The sequence below is a fragment of the Rousettus aegyptiacus genome, unplaced genomic scaffold (assembly GCF_014176215.1).
Source record: "Rousettus aegyptiacus isolate mRouAeg1 unplaced genomic scaffold, mRouAeg1.p scaffold_m13_p_7, whole genome shotgun sequence".
NCBI lineage: Eukaryota > Metazoa > Chordata > Mammalia > Chiroptera > Pteropodidae > Rousettus > Rousettus aegyptiacus.
The window spans coordinates 86,398,263-86,415,135 of record NW_023416310.1 but is presented as its reverse complement, the minus strand read 5'-3'; the positions used below and the strand labels follow the sequence as shown (position 1 = coordinate 86,415,135).

The 16,873-nt window shown below is 36.8% G+C and overlaps 1 long non-coding RNA gene across 1 annotated transcript in view; it reads left to right on the top strand.

The window, feature by feature from the left end:
- The window catches only part of LOC118605189, a 509,541-nt gene that overhangs the window by 366,837 nt on the left and 125,831 nt on the right, over positions 1 to 16,873 (top strand). Inside the window, exon 8 of the long non-coding RNA XR_004951970.1 lies at positions 12,561 to 12,638. This is a non-coding gene — a long non-coding RNA (uncharacterized LOC118605189). The remainder of the gene's footprint in view (positions 1 to 12,560; positions 12,639 to 16,873) is intronic.

Here is a 16,873-nt window from a genome sequence, read left to right as displayed (position 1 = left end):
TGTATGGGGGGGGGTGGAATTAAAGAGGAGAGAAAAAAACCAAAAAAACCACGTGTCCCATGAAAGCAGTTTATTGAGGAACCAGGTGATGCAATAAAGATGAGGTTTAAAAAAATAGAATGTTTATATTCGCAATCTCTGATTGAGGTTGCCTGAATTCATATCTCAACTCCACTACTTAATAATTATAAAATAATTTAATAATTATATTATTAAATAGTGGGTAAGATACTTTATCTGTGCCTCAGTTTTCTCGCCTGTAAAATGAAGTATAATATTTGTTGTTTCAGATGATTGTTAGGACGATTAATTACAAAACTACATGTAAAGTTCTTTGAACATAATTCATACTTGATAAATATTGTTACTGTTATTATCATTAGTAGCCTAAATATGTCCATATTCTTTTCACAGAGCAGCAAGCTTAATTTCTTGACGTTAGTGAACTCATGTAGAAGAGATAAGATGTTTTGGGGAAAGTTTCTTTTTTCATTGAGTAAACTCATTAGCACAAACATATGTATGTATATACAACTATAACAAAATAATGACAGTTCATTTATATTCCACAGTACAATAAATGTCATTTCTTTATCAATTACTACATCCTCTACCTCTGTTTGCTTTTGCAGAACTACCAGCTGTAAAACCTAATTAAGTGAGGAAAGTATGTGCTCATTCAATACTCATTTGCAGATCAATACTGAATTGTCAACTCTGGTCTAGGCATAGTCTCTTTAAAAGAGTTTATGAAGCCCTAAAATTTCCTTCATTCCATTTCAACAGTAGAGGGTGAGTGTGCTCTCGCTTGGTCACTCACCGGGGATGCTGGAGGCTTCTGGGCTCTGCATTCTCTGTGCTGGTTGGCTGCCTTGACCTCAGTGAGCCTCACTCAAGAGACAGCAGGAACTAACCTGGTGGATAGCATAGGTGAAAAAACTTCGTACATGAAATAGTAGGAAAACTGGTCAAATACTCCTGATTTCTGTACTTACCAACAGATACTGAGAACCGGTAACATAATTTTGGTCCATTTAAGTTTATTTTTTAAGTCTGCCTCGCCTAAGTGGATTTAATGTGGTTTATTTTTCTTCTCCTGACACTTATCAGCTTGGGAAAAAAGAAAACTTAATTGCAACATTTCTTTATAATTGCTGGGTGATGAATGCTTGAAGGATTTTCACTTTGCAGACACACCAAAACAAAACAAAAAATCATACCATAATCAACATTTCTGGGTGAAATGAGAGATCCTCTCCCACATCCTGTGGGTGACCATTTTGGATTTAATTGCTTCACTGCTTCATTTGTCATTTTCTGTAATAGGCCTCCAAAGAAATTCTTTTCGAACAAGATGTTCTTACGGTCAGGGGTAGAGTACATGAGTCACATAAAGGAAATCAATCTCTAACGCAACCCTGTGTGCCATATAACGGCTTGTGTCCTGATCTCAAGGAGCTTTCATTTAGGGAATAAGACTAATATTGCATTTGAAATAATTGTGGGACAGTAAAAGAGATTTGAAAGAGTTCAGTGTTTCCTAATGTAGCAGCGATTCAGGGATTAATTGATCCATAAAGAGTGATTTCTAATAGAGCGGAAATACAGGACAGGAAATAGCATGCTTCACATAGCTGTAATTTTCACTTGGGATTTGTGATCATGTCATGAATGAGATGCTGTGAATCAGGGTCTACAAACGTAGTCCATTGTTCTGATATAGTTGCATATGCATTTGATTTGGCTATTATGTATGTGTAATATTTTAGAAGTCGTGGTAACCAGGCAGGTGTCACTTTCAATTATATACTTTTGCCCCAGTGTCTTACACCTCATACTCCTCATGCTTTTGTATGAATTTCAGGCCCCCTGCAGGCATTTGAGTTTGCAGTGGATAAATACACCACAGATTTGTGGGAAGGGGGCAGGATTAACCTAGATGACATTTTAAACACACTCTTGATATTCTGCGCTCTGAGAATTCAGAAGGAATCGATAAGTGTAAACTGTGACAATAGGGAGGACTTTGCAGAGCTGGTAGGACTTGGAATAGATGCTAAAAGGGAAGCAAGATTGAGACAGGTAGGAGTGGAAGAGCCAGCCTGGAGGTATCTGGAAATGTGAGCACAGAGGAAAGGGGAGACTGGTTTGGCAAAGGTGATGAGTGTATTGAATTTGGGAAAGAAGCCAAAACCATTATGTCGTGGCCAAATTTGGGAATGACTTCAGGGTCAAAAAGTGTGAATAACTTTCTCAAGACTACATGGTAATAATAGGTGGAGGTGAGATCTAGACTTCAGACTCTGATTTTCTTTGACATTGGTATTTGATAATCAGGAGACACAATAAATAAAACTATAGCCAATATTAGACTCTGGATTTTTGAAGAATAGAGCAGATATGTCTACATACATATATGTTTACATTGCTCCTAAATTTCTCTTTTTGCTAAAATGGCAAATGATTTTCTTAGAGGGTAGGTTAAGTCACATTGATTCTCTTCTTCATTTCATTGTGTAGGTCATTCCTACCCAGGCATATCCAGCATTACATTATGATGGGAACAGAAAGAATTATTTATTCTGGGATTCCTGCCCATTTTCTCAATACATCATTTTTATTTCATTGCTTGATTTATGTAGCTGTGTGAGTTGGGTCCTGGCTGTTCATTTTCATGAGCATCTTCTTTTTCTGAGGTTCAGATCCTTTGTCCCAAGACGTGCAGGTGAACTTGATTCATGGAAAACTGTCGCCAGCTATGGATTTTCCCCTCCATCCTGTGGCCGACAGCTTGACATCTGAGTTTCTATAATGATCGAAGGAGTTGATAGACATTGTTTTAGGATATTTTCGGCTGCAAGTGACAGAGCACACACACGTTTACTCAAAAAAAATTTTTTACTTACTCGCCTGACTAATGAGTTCAGGAGTTCGCCTCAAGGATGGCCGGGGCTCAGACAGTTTCAGCAGGATTTGGTCATGCTCCATCTCTTGGCCCTGATTTGCTCCATGTTGGCGTCATTCTCAGGCAAGCTCTGTTCACGCAGTGGCCAGATGGCCCAGAGCAGCTCCAGGCAGTCATCCTCCCAGCTTCAAGTCCAGACAGAAAAAAAAAAAAGCCTCTTTTCTAATTATCTCCAATTGGGTCCCATTGGTCAGGCCTGGAACACAGGCTTCCATCAGGGCCAGGAATGGGGTCAACCACTCAGTCACTCAGAGTGGCTCCTAGAGGACAATCACAGTGCTACCACCAGGAGAAGAGGGGATGCCAGGTGGGCTCAGGTGTGACGGTGACTTTACTGGGATGAGTCAGGCTTCCGGGCATGAGAAATACGGCTCAACCTCACATTTCTTTGAATTCTCATCATGTTTTACTTTAAAAAATTCATGTGAATTTTACTCCATAATATGCATTTTTATGTACAATGTTTTCAATTACCAGTGGACTAGTTTAAACATTCCAGGAAGTGACACCATGTAAAACCTCGTGGCTTCAGAGCCCTAGGCACTGTCTCTGTTCCAGAAATTCCAGCTTGAGAAGCACCACTTTATGAAACTATCAGGTAATAATGTCACCATTATCAGGTTTCTTTGCTGTTTCAAGAGACTTGCTTAAGCCTGGAGAAATAACAACAGGTAAAACTGGCATGCAGAGTGGCCATTAAGAGAACAGGTTTTTGGTCAGATGGCCGTGGGCTGGAGTCTACTTCACCACTGATAATCTGTATGACCTTTGATAAATTACTTAACCTCTTTGAGCCATGTTTTCCTCATTGGTTAATACCACTCATCCTTAAAAATAGTGAGGACTGAATGAGCTCATGTTATTTAAACCAGCATAATGCCTGGCACATAGTGATCCTCAGGAATTGTTAATAATAATACGTTGAATAAATAATATTAATATTTTACATGTACGATATACATAACAAACTTTTTAAATGACCTATTTTATTTACCAATAACAACCTCATATTGCAGCTTCAAATGAAAGTAAAAGATGGGTGATAGATTTGTTTTTTGCTTTTGCATGACCTACAGCTAATTGAAAAAGACTCGGGTACACAGCAAGGGAGCAGAGGAGATTGGCTCTAGAGTGGGGAGCTCTTATTTTCATGCTATAAGCGGAGACTCACTATAATCTTTTTCTGCTCTTTAATTCCTACTCACTTGTCCTTAATTGTACACTTACCTTGCTGTTTAACATGAGTTAGTATTTCCTAACCAATTCTCACACAAAGCAATTAGCCCAAATACATCATTCCTTCAGTTTCAGTAGAAAGTCCACCTGCTAGACATTTTTCATACTCAGTAAAAACCAGCGAAAGACAGCAGCAAAAAGTAGCTTAACTGAGACAGATTATCAGACAGTTATTGGTGTTTCATTCTAAAAGCTAATGATCATTTTTAGCTTAAGAAAATGCCCACGACATTTGAGATGATAGCTACCATTAAAAAGAAGGTTACAGAACATGGAAAGGTGGAAATAAAAAGGCTCCACAGGACTTCTTTTATTGAAGCTTTGGAAACCCTAATTTTAAGGTATGTCTTTAACTCAGTTATCATATTTTTAATAGCTCCTTCCACTTCTTTTTCTAGTGTGTTTACTCACAAACACAATTGCATACTGCGTACACCAGCCCCTATTTAAAACAGTGAAAATGCCTTCTAAAAGAACATAGACAAAGTCAGTTTGAACATATAGAAAGTTCCACATCGTTCATTTAATGAAATCCTTCCCCAACTCCTCCTCAGTTCATGCAGTGATGATATGAATGATCCAGATCAGGAGAGGAGTAATTCCCAGTGGAACGCTTTGCACCGTAGACATTTTACCCTTGAAATTTAGAGCATTTAAAGTGTCTTCTGAAGGAAGAGGGGTTCTGAGTGCTCAGAATGCCCGCCCCCACCCGGGTCTTCCCTTTTTTTGTAACAGAGGGAGTGTAATGCTGAGGTTAAGAGCTCAGACTTAGAAGCCTCACAGCAAGCATCCAAACTTCAGGTTCACCAGTTCCTAGCTCTGTGATTCTACATTTCACTTTTCTCATTTCTACTTCATAGGGTCTTTGTAAAGAGTAAATGAGTTAATAATGATTAAAACAGTCATTATTTTAGACACATTTGCTGCAGTTGTTTGTTACAAGAGCCTGCATGGACCTTCAGAGCATAGCTGGTGAATCAGGCGATCTTAAGTCCGAGCCCCAGCTCTGCCATTACTAGCTGTGTGACTCTGAGCCATCGAGTTTCTTTGCTGGGTTTCATTTTCTTCACTGGCAAAATGGAGATCATAGTACTAATGATTAGGATGTGGCCTGGGTCTTTAATTTGGTCCAGTTAACATCCCCTGAGAAATGTGTTATGAAGATTAAATGAACCAATGCATACAAAGGCCTTAAAATAGTGCCTGGTACTCTGCAAAGGCTAAATGTTAACCATTACTATTGCTTACTCATTTCACATTAATATTTACATTTTAGAAATAGTAAGGAAAATAAGAGAGGCTACATGTTTAATGCAAGTGAAACGGCATGTGGCGGAGCTGGGTTATATTTCGAAGACTTAACACACTCTTAGGCTGTGCCGCATGGTTACATATGATAGAGGTTATTGGTATGATGTGGTGTTGATTCTTTGCCCACGAATTCCTCCTGCCTGAAATGTCCACATGCCTGGGTCCTCCAAGGTCCACTTTAAATGCCACTTGCTTTTCTCCTGAAGATGTTCCTGCTTCTTAAAACTACTGTAATCTGTTATTGCATTAAACCGTTGCTGTTCTCAGCACTACTCATCTTAAATTGCCATTACTCTACATATTTTTTCTCCTCAAGGAGACTAATTACTGTGAAGGCCTGCACTATGAATGATTCATCATCGTGATCTCCTCACTGCTGGAACAATGCTTGGAACATAAGGGAAGTTTTATAGATATTTGCTGAATGAATGAATAAATGAGTGAATGAATGAAACAGCTAATGTCTTGGATGATTATCGGCAAATTAGCCTGGGAGGGGATGGCACTGAGCATTTGCAGATATATCGAATTTCATATTTCCCTTTTGGAATATGAAAACCACAGGCTCTGAAAAACTCTTCTGGCTGAGAGGCAGGGCTACAGTCTGGGCCTGTGAATCAAGTAGACTTTGTAGGTGCTCAGTTTAAAAAAATCCATTCATTTGTTTGTTCATTCAACAAATTTCATTTAGTACCTACTTAATGTGGGCTTTAGCACTCTTGCTAAGGGTGAAGGAGCCCGTGTTTAGGAGTTAATTTACTGTGGAGTCATAGGGTATCAAAGATAGAAGGGTCCTTAGGTCAGGATTTCTCAGATGGTATAATGAAGAATGTTAGCCCCCAATGAGATATTCCACAAGTAAATAAGTAAATAAGACATGTCTTTGGAAGATGTTATATTCTGTAGCCCCCTGCTCCATTTACCAGACTAATAATAATAATGACGATGACGGTGATAGCCATAATAATGGAAGCTAACATCCATTTAGCTCTTAAAACTAATTCATTTAATTCTCACCAGAACTTTATGGGGTAGGCGGTATTTTCCCCCTCTAAAGGTGAAAAAAGAAAGCACATTTGAACTCCAAATGCACTAAAAATTCTGAAATAAACCCATTTTGTTTTGCTTACTCCTGCATTTCTCCAAATTTAATTAACCACAGAAATGCATTTTTTTTTTCCTTTGACATACCAGCTAATAATACCCTGTAGATCCAGGGAAATGGATCAGTTTAATACCTTTATTTTACAGACGAAGAAACAGGCCCAGGGAGAGAAGAACCTCATCAAATTCTCAAATTCTGTCCCTAGCAGGTTGTAAACATGGGACTATAACTCACCCTCTTGACTGTTTCTGAATATCTTTCTTTCTTTTTCTGCTACTTGTTTCTTCCTTTTCCTTGCCTCTGTTCCCTTCCTTTTCCCTCCCTTTCTGTTATGCTTCTTTGTAGCAGAGAAGTGGCCATTAAACACTTTGTCACTACATTACTGGTAAACTGTGTTGATAGTCCCGCTCAGTTCTGCCATCTCCCAGTACTTATTATTAATCAAACACAGTCTCTTAACAACAAAAGTTTGTTGCAGTAGTGGCAGATGGAATCTTTCTGGGATCACTCTCCATGTATTTTGTAGGCCGCACAATAAAGCGAGTTGGCCTATTGAAGAACCATAATACTGCTTGATTAAAGGAAGCCTTTTATCTTTTTTCCTCTGCTTTCCCCCTTCTCTAACAATATATTTTCAAGTAGCAGTTTAGAGGAACAAAGCTTGCTCTATAGATTAACACTACTTGCTGATCTGTTTCTTCTCTTAAAAACCTCTCTGTGATAGTTTTAATTCATTTGCCAAAAAAAAAAAAAAAAAAAACAAAAAAAAAACAAAAAAAAAACCAAAAAACCCCCCAAAACAACAAGTTGTCTTCTTACCTCTTCCAGAATCTTAAATCGATACCATCAAAACTTCTGCTCATTCATTTGCTCATTTATTTAGCGAACATTTGTTTGAATCCTTCCTCTTTGCAAAGTCTGGCTCCAGGCTCAATGAAGGATGATGCAGTGGTGGCCAATGCGTGCTCTCTGTTCTCAAGCATCTCAAAGCCTAAGAGAGGAGACACACATAATAAATATTAATAGACGATGGCTCTCCAAGCAGCTTCCCAGGAATTTGTCAACTTTTGTATTAACTTACTGAAAATGTGCTACTACACAATTTAGTTGGTTATTATTTTGACATGTAGGGGTGAATTTTTGGGAAGGAAGGTTCTAAACAGTATTCAGTGAGAAGCTTTTTTGTGTAGTTGGTCTCACATAAAGGAGGAAGTGGTGTACAGAGTCTAACCATAGCCCCTGAGAGACAATATAAGAAGCACTTAATAAATTATAGTTACCTTTACCATTATTATCAATAATAGTAAGAGGACCAGCACCATTAGATGATTGAGATTTAAAAGTCAGATTTTTTTTTTTTTTTTTTTTTTTTTAACTTACCAGCTGTGTGACATTGAGCAAGTAGCATAATTTCTTTGAGTTTCAGTTTGGGAGAACTGAAATCAAAATAAGTTATTAGTCAAGTGTAGAGTGCTTCACAAATGCTTTATGGCTTAAAAACTATAAAATGTCATCATTCTTTTGCCTTGAATTACACTTTTAACATTCCAAGAAAATCTATTATTTTGATTACATCTTATGTAGAATGCTGGGCTGACATTGTATTTAGGGTTGCCAGATAAAATACAGGATACCCATTACATTTAAATTTCAGAAAAATAATTTTTTTTTTAGTATAAATATGTCTGTGGCCAAATACTAAAAATTATCTGTTTATCTAAAGTTCAAGTTTATAGGGAACCCTTGAGCTTCTATTTTTTGTACCGTCTTAGAGACGAAGAAACTGACTAGATAGCCTCTAACATTCATTTCAAACCTGAGGATTTTATAACTGTAATGAGAAAAGGAAGGTGATGGAATCAAACTTACTTTAAGTCCCACTATCACCCCTTCTTACCTGTGTGAATTTGGTTAAATTAGTTTTTCTAAGCCTAGCTATTATTATGGAGAATTTTCTTTTCTAAGACAATTACTTTCTCCTCAGTGGATTTGTATTATCCATTTTTAGTGCTCATTTTTGGATTCTTTTATCAAAATTTTAATTTTCTCACTGTGAACAAAATAAATTCAGCTTTCTAGCTCTTGACCTTTATGTCTAAGACTAAGTTAGTTTTCTTGATGGATTCTTCTTTTTCTTGTTTGCAGTATCTAGGATCCTAACAGGAACCTAGGGTCAACAGTCACATTTGAGAATTTCAAACTGGTGGAGGGAGAGGTACTTTAGGGATTTGGAGTCAGTGTCACCTTTGGGGTTGTGAGAGGGACCATGCCTGCGCCTAGCTGCAGACATCTCCTGCTTATTAAACACCTCGACTCTGTTCCAGGTATTGGTCTGGGCATCCCACACACAATACCTTATCTCATCCTCACATAGTCAGTCCTGTGTAACAGAAACATTGTCCTCATTATATTGGGTGAGGAAACAATCTTATATCACTAGGCTAGGTCGAAAGCCCACATCTGATTATTAGGTCAGGCCACCTTAACTCTTGGTTAATAAATAGCTTGCTGGTAGTCCCCAATTTGTTTCTCCTGGAGTCTTACTTAAGATGGAGATGTGCATAGAACTCTTTCTCCCAGAAATGTGCTGCACTATGGGGTTTCATGGAGTGTTGAGCATCCTCCTTCAGCCTTATTTTCCCTGTGAGAGTTGGCTATCCACAAGTCACCAAGCAGCCAAAATGCTAAATAGTTTGAAAAATATACTACAAATAACATATTTGCATTGTTTAAGTTAGAATACAAAACTATATGAAAAAAATAAAAATCTACCCCCGCCTCCCAGGGATACACATTAACATTTTGATATAATCTTTTCCAGAAAGATAGAGATGTATAGATAAAATAGATAAGTTTAAGATGTTATTGTTTTATAGAAACAGGATCACACAGAATAAGCCATTTTTAGAATATTTTTTTTTCACTCAACAATAGAACTTCCTAAAATATGTGCCTCAGTAGATTTGCATTTTTGTTGGGGAAATGGCAAATATATATAAAATACTTTAAAAATATTTTATATTAAAAATTAAATTATGTGCTATAAATTCTATTCTTTTATACTTTTATAAGTAGGTCTCTTTGGAAATATGGATTGTGATTGGTCGTAATCCATAACCTACTTTTGTTTAATTATAGAAATCTTCTTAGAGAAGAAAAACAGAGAAAATGTGGCATTGATAGTAGCAGTTCTTTAATCTTTATGAACAAGACCTACAGTTTTTAAAAGGTGCGTCTTATCGGAAAAAGTATTTCCTGGCATGATTTTCTGGCTTAAATTTGCCTTGAAAAGTTTCTTGGGTCTGTTGAAAGGCAGAATCTGCCCTTACTCTGTGAAAGACACCAAGGCTGCGTGCCTTGACAATTTCACAGAGTGAAACAAAGAATTTAGACCTCGACTTGAAAATTAAATTCCAGAAGCACATTCCACCTCCTTCCTCCAACCTGACATATCAAGCTATTTTAGGCACCAGAACCACATTGCCTGAAAAGTTGTTCAGATTCTTTAACTCGCCTGGTTATATAGGTAGCCCAACTTGAAACGATAGCTTCACTGTAATGTATGTTCAAGTATTTGCTCTAAGAATAAATTCCACAGAGACCTGTTCTGTGGTCAGCTAAGGGAGCAGTGGAAATCATATCTTCTTGGTGAAAAGGGCTTTGCATCCTTGAGGATCTCCAGAAATACTTATTGATGGTCAAGAAAGATAAGTGTCTCCAATTTCCTCCACTCAATTATTTTGCCAGGGGTAAGATTCCTTTTTTAGTAGGTGGCAATGATTAAAATAGACATATTTTCTGTCACAGCAAATGTAGTTTAGTGGAAGTAGCAATGAACGTGCCTTCAAAGACTTGACTTTGAGTCCAACTTTGCTACAAACTTGTCCATTAACCCGGGACAAGTTATCAGGGACAGTTTTCTTATCTATAAAGTAGAAATAATGATCCTTGGTTTCTTTAGTGGAGTCTTGTGAAAATAATACACAGGAAATGCTTTGTAAAATATGTTATCACTTAAAGATAGAGCTAATGTTTCTTTATCAAGGCACTCAACAAAACCAGAGACTGTGCTAAAACTTTGTATGCATTATCTCATCTAATACTCAAAATCCCCTGACAGTCTCATTTTATAAATAAGACAACTAACTAATGGTTGGAGGACTTAAGTAATCTGCCAAGGCCATGAATCTTAAGGATGGTGGAGCCAGGATGGACTACTATGCAAATACTGATTATGTAACTTTTTCCTCAAAATATGATAGGTATGCTATTTCTGCATATATGATGTCTTCAGAAGAGGCACAGGACTTTAAGTTATGCATTTATTTTAACATTAAGAAAAATATATATCTAGAACATCAAACTACTTATTTCAGAGCTATGCCTTCTCAGGATGAGGGTAAAATCCCAAATGTTCAGTCTAAAGAAGCTTTGAAGACAAGTCTGAAGTAATAGTACAGGTTGTATGCAGATGTAAAATCAGACATATGGTAAAAACAATTAAAGTGTGAGGCATCTATGTCATTAAGGCTGTGGTTAAATGTAACAATGTGCATGGCATTTACAAATATTATATGTAATAAGATTTTGATATTTCATGCATATAGACCATAGAAAGGACATAAAAATTAAAATGTGAACTTCTATCGAAAACAAGCCAAAGGTATTCAACCCAAGAGCAACAACAGTAGCAATAACAATAGCTACCATCTACTGGAGCTTACCATGTTTTTGAGGTTATGCTAAGCTCTTTGTGCTCATAGCCTAATTTAAATCTTAGCTTTGCATTTGGAGAAGCTGCTCTATGGGAAACACCAAGTGCTAGGTCAGCGCTGTCCAGCACAGTAACTACTAGTAGCCTGTGGCTATTGCGCAGGTGAAATGTAGCGAGTCCAAACTGAGATGTGCTGTGAAGAGGTTTAGACTATGCCACCCCAAAATATGCCACTTTGGTATAGAGATGATTTTGAGCTGAAGACAGTTGAGAAATTACAGATGCAGAGAGCTCTCTGCCTTCCCCTATCTGCCTAAAAGCTGGGTGTAAATTTCCCCTTGTGAGGGTGTTCCTCCTCTCCTCCCTGTAGCTGGAGGAGGACAACCATTACTACTGGAGGCAAAAAGTCTGCTTGGTGATGGGTCAGCGCAAACAAATCTTATTAAGATAACCCTTATCTTCAGTTTCCTCCATATATTTACCTCCCCACAATTTACCATGCCCAGCTAAACTCCTTTTCTTAGGTCTAGGCACTTCTCCACAACTTATCACCCTTTGTTAAAATGGTCTTAAGACCCTAGGCCTAACCAGCTCTTAGGATCTTCGTGTCTTTCCTCTGAAGGCTTCTGTGCTTGTAAAAAGTAAAATAATAACATCAAAAAAAAAAATGAGGGAGGGATTAAAATAAAAAATAAAATGTAATAAATAAAATACAAAAAAGAAAAAGAAAAGAAAATTGATGTACCTTTCTCCTATTAATCTGTCAGTTGTCATTTTAATTTGCAGGTCTCATGTACTCAACCTGAAAAGGCAGAGGAAAAAATTTTTTCCTCCTCTATAACTTACAAGTCTAAACTACACATTGGATTTTAATGTAACATAGGACTGTATAGTATCTCAACATTTTTTATGTTAATTATATATTGAAAAGATAGTATTTTAGATAAATTCCCTAAATGTATCATTGCAATTAATTTCACTTGTTTTATTTTTACTAGCAAACTTAAGATTACATAAGTTGCTCTCAATTTTGGCTCACATTATATTTCTTTTGGACAGCGCTGTTCCACATGAGGTGTGCAGTGTGCTCGGCTTGTGCCTGGAGTGTGCTCCAAGGTTCAAAGATTTTCAGCTGGGAAGATGAGGTTTTCTCCTTTGATTTAATTAGCAGGTGTGTAAATGCTAACGCATCCAAGCTTTAACTACTCTGCTTTTGCATTTTCCTACAGAGGCCACCAGCTGCTGAAAAGCCAGAGAGGGATAACGAAGTCTGCTTCTTGCTGCTTTAGAGCCATTAAACTCTTAAGGTAGGACATTGCCCCTTGATTCTGTGTGCAAATAATAGACTATTACAATTAGCATCTGTGTGGTTACGTTGATGTAATCTAAAGGGGCGAAGGCATTTCACATTATTCCAGGGTTGAAGTACATTCATGATGGGTAATTTATTCATAGCTGAAATATAGCAGTTTCTTAAGAGGTCTCTCAGAGAGCGAGTTCCAGTACCCAAAACTTTGGAGGGTGATTATTTTTCAGCAGTAGATGTCATTAAAAGAGGTAAACAGAAATTGAGAATTCAACATGAACTCACCCTAGTACTAACACAGGTTCAAGCAGCCAGGACTCAAAAAAAGATAAACTTTGCTTGTGGCAAATGATCATAGCCTTTTCCCATTTTTGCTTTCTGCTTAGGTAAATGGCCTTAGCAAGAGCGTCTACTGAAAAAAAACAAAGAAAAATCACACACACAGTAGTGAAAAGAGTCAAAAACCTAAACAACTATTTCTTAGGGCTGAATAGGCAAAGCCCAATGCCAGCACTTCCTACTCTCTTAATTACTCTGCCTGTAGTTTCGTATTCCTCCTCACAGTCCACTTCCTAGAGTTTGGAGGAAGTGTCCTAGACCCAAAGGAGACCCTTGAATTCAACTCTTGTTAAAGGTATCTAGTAGTTTTCTGCCCTTAGAAAAGTCACTCGACTATTTTGAGCTACTTCTCATCAAAAATGTAATCAAACGTATAAAGGAATTTGGAAAGTCCTGCCATATGGACAATGGTGAGGCATTTTTATGACTAAAACCTTTCCAGTTCTCATGCCTTAACTTTAGGCTGCTTGTTAAATTTTCTTTTCATAATAACAATGAGAGTTAAAATTAAGTGAAAATCCACTGTTAGGACTATGTGCATCCCTCTTCTAAAGTTTTTCTACTGTGACACGTTGCACATTTAAGAAAAAACAAATAAAAATATAAACATATGGCCTAATGGATTATTGTCATGTCATTATCTGTATAACTGTAATCCAGATCAAAAGCAGCGTTGCCTGCACCCATCAACCCCCCCAAGTGACCCAACTCAAAAACAATTCCCTCCTCCCCTTCAGGGTACCTATTAATTCTGGCTGTATGACAGTCGCTTTATTGCTTTTCTTTATCTTTATATATCTGTAAACACTATGGTTCTGGCTGTTTGGGAATCTTAATTAACCATATTCATACAGACACCTGCATCTGACTTCTTTTACAGCATCACGTTTGTGACAGTCATTCATGTTGTGAATAGCTGCAGTTCTTTAATTTTCATCGTTGTTCTCTGTTGTGTGAATACACAGGGATAGATTTGTCCACTTTACTGTTGATAAACATTTGGGCTGTTTCAAATTTCAGCCTAATGCATAATGCTGTTTTGAACATGCTTGTCCATTTCCTTTGGTGCGCGTGTGTATGCATTTTTGATGAGTATATTTCTAGGAGTGGAATTACTAGGTCACAGGTAATACATATGTTCAGTTTAAGTAAAAACTGTCCGATTTTCCTATAAGGTGGTATCAGTATACAGTCTGTCAGCAAAATTTGAGAGTTCTCCTGTTTTCCTTGCCTACAGTTGGGATTGTCAGTTTAAACATTTTTAGCCAATCAGGTGGATGGATGTGTATAAGTGTTATGTTTTTTTGTGGTTTTAATTTACATTCTCCTGATAGCTCACGAGCTCATTTTCATATGTTTGGTAGCCATTTGGATTGCTTCTTCGTTAAAGTTACTGTTCAGCTCTCTTCCTGACTTTTATATTGTTTGTTTGTTTGTTTTTTGTCTTTTTCTTATTGATTTATAAAACTTAAATTTTATATTCCGGATGCAAGCCCTTTATTGGTTAAATGTGTTACAAGTATTTTCTCTCATCTTGGGCTTGCATTTTCATTCTCTTAATGATGTCTTTTGCTGAACAGATGTTCTTAATTTTGATGTAGTCAGATTTATCAAATTTTTATTTTACGGCCATGTTGTGTTCTTTAAAAGTCTCCTCCTACCCTGAGGTCCTGAAGATATTCTCCTACATTATCTTCTGAAAGTTTTATTGTTTTGCCTCTAACATTTAGATCTATAATCCATCTGAAATTGATTTTTTAAAATGATGTATAAGGAAGGGTCAAATTTTATTATTTCTGAATGGATATCTAATTGTGCCAGCATCAAAACATTGCAAAAGCCATTCTTAACCCATTGTTCAACAGTGCCACTGTCTTCTACTAGGTTTTCCTGAAAACAGCCTCAAGGCAAAGGTTCAGTTGGATTTGCTTGGGCACTCCAGGTCGCAGTAGTACAAGACAGGGTAAGCAAAACAGGAAAACAGAGGAAGCCAATACAAAGATGTGTAATTGAATGGGTCACTGGTATAGGTCATTGGAGTTCTTACCTTTTTAGTAGCCTTATGAAATGCAACCCAGAACACTCTGGGAACAAAAGGAAGAAAGATTTTCTATTGATACCTCCACTGACCCGGGTCGAAGGTTGGCTTCACGGATGTTAATCCCCATGTACCTCTAGGTGGAACATGTGTGAGCCCTGAATATGGGGATCCCGTAAAAGCAGTCCTAGAGCAGGAAGAGAGAGGTAGGCAGTGTGGGTCCAAAGCAAGATGCAGCGTGGGTGCACAGGTGACATGTTGTTGCAGTAGCATGCTGGAGTTAAAGGTGGAGCTGAGATGATTTTGATGTGGTTCACAGAAGGCTCCTTATTCTAGTTCATTAGTCTATTGATCTATATTTGAATCAATACACCACTTTATTGAAAATCATAGCTTTACAACAAATGAACAGGACAAAAGACGGGCACATGGAATGGACTAGTGGTTACCGGAAGGTGGGGGATGGGGGAGGAGGGAAGAGATAGGCGTGGTAAAGGGAGTCAAATATAGGGAGTTTAGAGGAGGGTGAAGTGGGTAAAGGGGATCAAATATATGGTAGCTTTGGGTGGTAATCATGCAATAGAGTATATAGATGTCAAATGATAATGTACACATGAAAATTATATAATCATATTAACTAATGTTACCCCAATAAACTTAAAAAAAAAGAAAAGTCGTAGCTTTATACTGTCTATATATACACAGTGGATTGAGTTATTCTGTCTTGTTCTTCAAGAGTGTTTTGACTAATGCCAGTTCTTTGCATTTTTATGTATAATTTGAAGTCAGCCTCTCAAATCCCACAAGTTAACCTCTTGGGATTTAGATTAAAATTAATTTGAATACAGAGATTAGTTTAATGAGAAGTACCATCTTGATAGTATTGAGATTTCCATGAACATAGTTTATTTTTCATTAATTGTTCTAATTTTTTTTAGCTTTTCTGCAGAGAAGTCTTGTACATCTTTTGTTAGATATATTTCTAGTTTTTTTTTTTTAATTTAACTTTGTTTCTTATGTATAGAAAACAAATAATTTTATGTCCAGTAATATGGCAAAATTCACTGGTACACTATAATAATTTATCTATAGATAATTTGATTTTCTTCATATGCAGTCATATTATTCATGGATAATGACTGTCTTGTTTCCTTCTTTCCAATCTCTTCATGGTCTACATCGCTTTCTTGCCTTACTGTAATAACTAGGACCACCTGTACAATGTGAACTATGAAAGTGACAGTGAGCATCCTTGCCTCACTCCCAGTCTCAAAGGGAGAGTTTCAATAGTTTACTTTAAAGTTGCTATTAGCCTTTATAAAGTTATTTTTTTATTGTATAAAGGGAGTTACATTTCTATTCTTAGATTGCTTAGTTTTTTAAAATCATAAATGAATTTTGAATTGCATTGAATAGCTCTCCCACAACTATTAAAATACCTATTTTTCTCTATCATGTTAATGTGAGAAACTGTAAAATACTTTGTATTTTAGAAGGATTTTAGATTTATGGAAGATTCGGAAAGATGGTACAAAGTGTTTTCGTATGCCTTCATGAGCTTCTTGTAATGTTAACATTTATAAAACCATGGTATGTTAATCAACATTAAAATTGGATATTTTTAAAAAAATTAAGCCAAACTCGTGTTATTAGAATAAACCTTAATTTGGTTATAATTTTTACTCCTTTTATATATTGACTATATGAAGTTTAAAAAAAGTTCTTATATTAATGAGTTAGATTTGCTTAAATTTTCCTTTCCTATTCCATCCTAGCCAGGTTTTATATCACGGTATAATCAATTAAATGCATTTGGAAATATTCCCTCTTATGCTGTTCTTTGGAGAAGTTGGTAAAAG